Below are 6,664 nucleotides of genomic sequence, written 5' to 3'. Positions count from 1 at the left end.
TACGACAGCCCTACGAAGGTAATACAAGTGTATAGCAAAATCAACTGGTGGGGCGTCAAAAACACAGATTGCTGGAGCTCAGTCCCAGAGTATCTGATTCAGTAGGTCTGATTCTGGGGCAGAGTTTGCAGTTCCCAGGAGCTGCTGGTGCTGCTGATCTGGGAACCACACTCTTCTAGACCTGTGGTTTTCAACACTGGTTTTACATTTGAATCACCTGGGATGCCTTAAAACAATAACATCAACAACAAAACCCCAGCAATTCTGATTTTTAATTGGTTCTAGTGGGGAATGGCGGTCACATTTTTAAAAAACTCTTCAGGTAATTACAATTTACAGCTGTCAATGAATTACTACGTTAGACCTACCGTATACTTTAAAATTCTTCCCAAATAATGTGCAATACGGAAAAGGACATTTCTGTTAGAATATTAAACCAATGGCATTGAATACTTAATAAAAAGTTAGCAATAAATATCGCTTTATTTTTAAGAGTTAAGAATGACAATCAATTTTATAATGATTTTCTTGTAAAGATTTAAGAGGATCTTGCATTTATAGTTTGTAGTTATAGGTCATTCTCAGAGGATGCTGGTCAAAAGATGTGATTCTATTTGTGGCCAGCATATTCTACTGACAAATGGTTTGGTACAATTCTCCTCTGCAATAAGTTCTGAGTAATATCCCTCAAATGATGTTATGTGGGACTCAGTGGTGTTACAAATACACATTTTATAGAGTGGGACTTAGAGCTAAAGCACCTGAGGTACAAAAGACTTTATTGTGAGGCAGAAGCAGCCCATACAGGGTGTATTAATTTGCTAAGGGCTGCCAAGGTAATATACTAGAAATGGGTTGGCTTTTACAACGGGGGTTTATTAACTTACATGCTTGAATTTCCAAGGTTGAGAAAAATGTCCAAATCATGGTATCAGGTAAAGCCTTCTCCCCGAAGACAGACTCCTGGCACATGTCAGGGCCCAGGGGCAACCTCTGCTGTCTCTCCCCTAGCCTCCTGCTCTCGTTGCTTTCAGCTTCTGGCTTCCTCCAGCTTTCTCTCTGCTCCTGAAGCTTTCTCTCTCCCAGGTTCCATTGATTTCAGCTTCTGGCTTTTGGGACTTTCTCTCTCAGCTTTTGGAGGTTTCTCTCTGTCTCTGTGGCCCCCTCTCTCCGTATTCATTCCATTTGTAAAGGACTCCAGTAAGAGGACTAAGACCCATCCTGGGACACACTCTACAAATGATCTAGTCAAAAGGAAATTCTCACCTACAATAGGCTTACAGCTGCAGGAATAGATTAGCTTAAGAATGCAATTTTCTGGGCTCCCTAAAAGACTCAAACTACCACACAGGGGTTAGAGACAAAGTTTTTGCATAGCAGACTTGGAATGGAATCCTAGCACTGCCAATATTACCCGTCTACACTGTGACAAGTTACTTACACCTTGAAAGCATTCATTTCATCTTTAAAATGGGTCCTCATGCTTAAAAGATATTTCTTAGTTTTCATTTTATAATATATTCTACTGATTTTCTACTAGAGAAGTTGAGGTTTTATCACTCTTGTACCTTATCACCACCAGTGTTCCCCCATTATGCTAGTAGAGTTATATCATGCTTTTTTTGTGAAATCAATACTGTTCATATTATTATTATTATTAAAGATTTATTATTTATTTATTTCTCTCTGCCTTCCTCCCCAGTTGTCTGCTCTCTGTGTCCATTCACTGTGTGGTCTTCTGTGACCACTTCTATCCTTATCAGCGGCACTGGGAATCTGTGTTTCTTTTTGTTGCGTCATCTTGCTGTGTCAGCTCTCCATGTATTTGGTGCCATCCTTGGGCAGGCTGCACTTTTTTTCGTGCTGGGCGGCTCTCCTTACGGCGTGCACTCCTTGCACATGAGGCTCCCCTACGTGAGGGACACTCCTGTGTGGCATGACACTCCTTGCATGCATCAGCACTGCACATGGGCCAGTTCCACACATGTCAAGGAGGCCTGGGTTTTGAACCATAGACCTCCCATGTGGTAGGCAGATGCCCTATCCATTGGACCAAATCCGCTTCCCTCATATTATTTTGATTACATAAATATCATTCAAAGCATTATATATATGTTGTCATGTAATGTGTCACATAAAAGTGTATCATAAAGTATAATGTGGTTACATTTACTTTCTTTTTAAATTTTCTGTTTTTCCTGGAGTTAATTATTATTATTTTAAAGAATTTATTATTTATTTATTTATTTCTCTCCCTCCCTCCCCCCCGCCCCCCCCGCCTTGGTTGTCTGTTCTCTGTGTCTATTCGCTGCTGTCTTCTTTGTCCGCTTCTGTTGTCGTCAGTGGCACCGTGTGTGCGGTGCTATTCCTGGGCAGGCTGCACTTTCTTTCACGCTGGGCGGCTCTCCTTACGGGGCGCACTCCTTGCACGTGGGGCTTCCCTATGCGGGGGACACTCCTGCATGGGACAGCACTCCTTGTGCGCATCAGCACTGCGCATGGGCCAGATCCACACAGGTCAAGGAAGCCCGGGGTTTTAACCATGGGCCTCCCATGTGGTAGACGGACGCACTAACCACTGGGCCAAGTCCGCTTCCCTTATTTTTTCATATACTTGATTTTCTTTGTGCCTTTCATTAATTCTTCCCCAAACACTCTGACAGAATTGTAAATGTCTTTTTAGAATAGCTGTACACTTCAGATAATCTATCAGCCCCCCCCCCCCCCCCCCCCGTCAAAATCTAAATCAGAGGATCTCTAGGCTGTTGCACAGCTGCCATCCAGGAACCACAATGCTCTCGATGTATATATATATACAGGGGGAGGGGGGGCTTTCTATTCTAAAAATGTCTTCATTTTATCTTTTGATTGACATTGTAAGTGGGAAAGAATTCTAAGTTGGAAATAAGTTTTCCTCAGAATATTGATGACATTTTCCTCCCCCTTTCTCACTTTTTACTCTTCAGAAGTCTGATGACATTCATTTCCTGAATCTTTGTATGTGACTTCTTTTTTCTATTTAAACTTTTAGCATTTTCTCTTTATCCCTGTGGTGCTGGAATTTTATGATGATTTGCCTTGGTATTTTTGGATACGTAAGGGACTTTCAAACAATAGATTTATTTTTTGCCATTCTGGGAAATTGTCTTCTGTTATATCTTTGATAAGTTCCTCTTCACTATTTTTTCTGTTCTCTTTTTCTGGAATTCCTATTATGCAGATGATGAAACTCCTTAGTAGATCCTATAATATTCTTGTCTTTTCTCTACTCCTTTCTATCATTTTAGAAAAACTTACGGGAGTTTTTTAAAATGTGAAAGTCCTTGCCTTCTTTGAAACTTTTCTTTTTAATTTGATTATGATATTTTAAATTTCCATGAGCTTTTCTTGTCTCTTGAAAGTTTTTTTTTTAATAGTGTCTTGTTCTGTTTTTATGAACATTGTACCTTCTCTTACTTTTTTGAAGTTGTTTATTAGTGTTTTAAAAAGCCATTTTGGCTAATGTTCCCTGTATTGTCGGTGTTTCCTATGAATGTCTTTGTTCTGTTTTTTCTGCCCCACTGAGATGACTCCCTTGTCTGTCTACTTATTGTTTCTTCTTTTTGTCTGCTCCTTGTGTCCATTCATTGTCTGCTCATTGTGTCCGCTCTTCTTCTTAAGGAGGCACCGGGACCTCCCATGTGGAGGTGTGCACCCAACTACTTGAGCCCCATCTTTTGAGGCATGCCAGTGATTTTCCTATTGTCACTAAGCTGAATACCACCTCTTCCACACTTGGTTCTGTACTGCTGGGGCTAGGAGCCCACAAACTACATTTACCAGACTTCTTTGCCAACTGGCTTCCTCTTGTGGCTCTGTCAATAAGAAGCATTTGTGAGAGATCAGAAGTGGGAGGAAATGATAAACTTTGACTTCCACAGCAGTGGACAATTGCTGGACATTGCTGTTGCTTGCACTGTGGCTGTGGGTGTTGGCAGCTGCAGACTCCAGGGGTTCATTCAGCAAGAGAGGCACCTCTTTGACATTTCCACTTCTCCTATGTCTGGGGAGATTTTCTCTGCCCTGGACTGCATCCTTTTAAAGAGAACTAGGGAAAGTGAAATGGTCATTGATTTACTGTTTATGAAGGTTACATCCAAATACATCTCTTCTTCAAGGAAATCAACTTGAGAGACAGTAAATAGGAAATCAATTCTCCTTACCAATTCTAGACTCTGCTGATAGAATTTATATAAACCTTGCTCTATTTATCCTTCTTGAGCAAGATGGATAAATTACACTAATATGTTTTTTTTTGTTGTTGTTGTTGTTGTTTTGCCTGAATTTCTGGAGAGAGGAGCTAAGAGAACTTGTTGGGTTTGAAACAGATTGGTAGCATCTGAAGAAAATTGGTTTATAAAACAGTGTTCTGCTTGGCCAGGACTTATGCTTCAGGTAAATGTCACATCTGAATTGGAAATATAAATTTGTGGCCATTAATTTCTCAGTATTTGAAAACACATCCAGTCTTACTTTTCTAGTCATATTAGAGTATACCTTTCAAAGGCCATGGAATCATACTTCAATTATATTTGCCACCCAGTTCCTTTCTGCTTCTGATTGCAAACTGTTGCCCAGGTAACACGGATGTATGTGTAGGTTTGTGCATGTGTGCAAAACATGATTAGTTCTAATCAATGTGGCCATATGGCTCACCAGAGTTTTTCCATATTAATTACCTCTATAAGCCAATAAAGACATGAGAGTAGATGCAGAAAAATTAGAGCCAGGCCTCATTTTAAAAAAATACAACACAGATTCACCCCTTATTTGGTTAACCAAGGCAAGTTGGAAAATGGTTAAAGAGGCACAGGAGTGCAGTCATTTAAAAGAGATTCCCAATTCATGCCATGAGGACAAAGTAACTGGGACAAGAACTACATTTTGTTTTCTTGCTGTATGTCTCTGACAGGCATATTATTTAACAAACCGTCAGTTAGTTACTCTGGAGTAAGAACTGCATTCACTGGACTTGGGGGATGAACACAAACTTCTTTGTGTGTGTCTGTGTTTGAATAGAATCTATGTATAGCAAATCTAGTGTGATGCAGGTCTTGACAGTTTGGTGTGCAGAAAAAAATTTTAACTTGTGAATCAGACTTTAGTTCTAGTTATAGGTGAAAAAAAAAAACTAATACTTTCACATGAATAACCTCCTCAGAGACTTAGCTACAAGATTGTTCTGAAAGATTTCAGATTTCTGAAAGAAAAAAAATCACACTGAATTCCCAATAGTTGAGGATTGCCTAAATAAAAGATAGTACATTTACATAATGGAATTTATACAGCCATTTAAAATATTTCTATAGAGTCATGTTAACTGAAATGAGAAGATGGTTTTCATATATAGACTTACTTCATACAATGAATATTCATTTAACGATTTTTTGTTACTATGACTAGCACATACCACTTTTCAGATGGCTCCTTTTAAAAATAATTTAAAACTTTTTTACCCAAGATATACTAAATAAAATAGGTGATAAGAAAAATAGGTTTAGGCTAATGTGTACTCACCACAACACAATAGTTTCTAATCACAATATGTAATGTGAAACAGATTTGAACTGGACGTCATGTTTGGTGATTCCAAAATGCTTTGCTTTGTGTATGTTTATTAATCAAGAGGGATGATGATATGGCATCTCTGTGTACCCTTACCACATGCTACTAAAGACTGTCAGATTTAGTCTTTATTGTGCCCTAATGGTGATTTTCAGTGCTATCACTTTATTTCTAAATCAATTTGAGTGCAAAATAATAGCCATGAATCCCTGAAAATTTGAAAAATTGATAAAGAAAATGGTGCAGAGAGAATGCACCTTTCAAAGGAATGTCTTGTTCACATCTTTCCCCAACTATCACCCACTATCAACATTCTTCTTCCTCCTTTTTTTGACTACATGACATATTTATTATATTTCATTTACTGAACAAACCATATTCATATACTTTTAAATATTATCTATTGCTTATATAAGTTTGCTTTCCTTTTTCAGATGAACAATATGAAAGTTGTTTGGGTAGGGATGAAAAACCTCATAACTTTTCTCTTTAAAATTAATGGACTGTTTCCCTAACTCATTCTATGAGGCCAACATCACCCTCATACCAAACCAAAAAAAGATACCACAAAAAAAGAAATCTACAGGCAAATATCCCTTATGAATATAGATGCAAAAAACCTTAACAAAGTACTAGTGAAAGGAATCCAACAGCACATCAAAAGAATTATAAACCATCATCAAGTCCCAGTTATGCAAGGATGGTTCAACATAAGAAAATCAATAAATGTAAAATACCAAATTAACAGAATAAAGGAAAAAAAAACACTTGATCATCTCAATTGATTTGAAAAAATCCAGCACCACTTCTTGATAAAAATCATACAGAAAACTAGGGATAGAAAGAAAGCTCCCCAATATAATAAAGGGCATATATGAAAACTGTGAGAACAGCTAACATCTTACTCAATGGCGAGAAACTGAAAGCTCTCTCTAAGATCAGGAACAAGATCAGGGTGCCCACTGTTATTCATCATTGTACTGGAAGTTCTAGCTAGAGGAATTAGGCAAGAGGCATCCAAATTGAAAAGGAAGAAGTAGAATGTTTCCTAACTGAAGAT

The sequence above is a fragment of the Dasypus novemcinctus genome, chromosome 8 (assembly GCF_030445035.2).
Source record: "Dasypus novemcinctus isolate mDasNov1 chromosome 8, mDasNov1.1.hap2, whole genome shotgun sequence".
Classification (NCBI taxonomy): domain Eukaryota; kingdom Metazoa; phylum Chordata; class Mammalia; order Cingulata; family Dasypodidae; genus Dasypus; species Dasypus novemcinctus.
The sequence above is the reverse complement of the archived record's forward strand: the minus strand, read 5'-3'. Positions refer to the sequence as shown.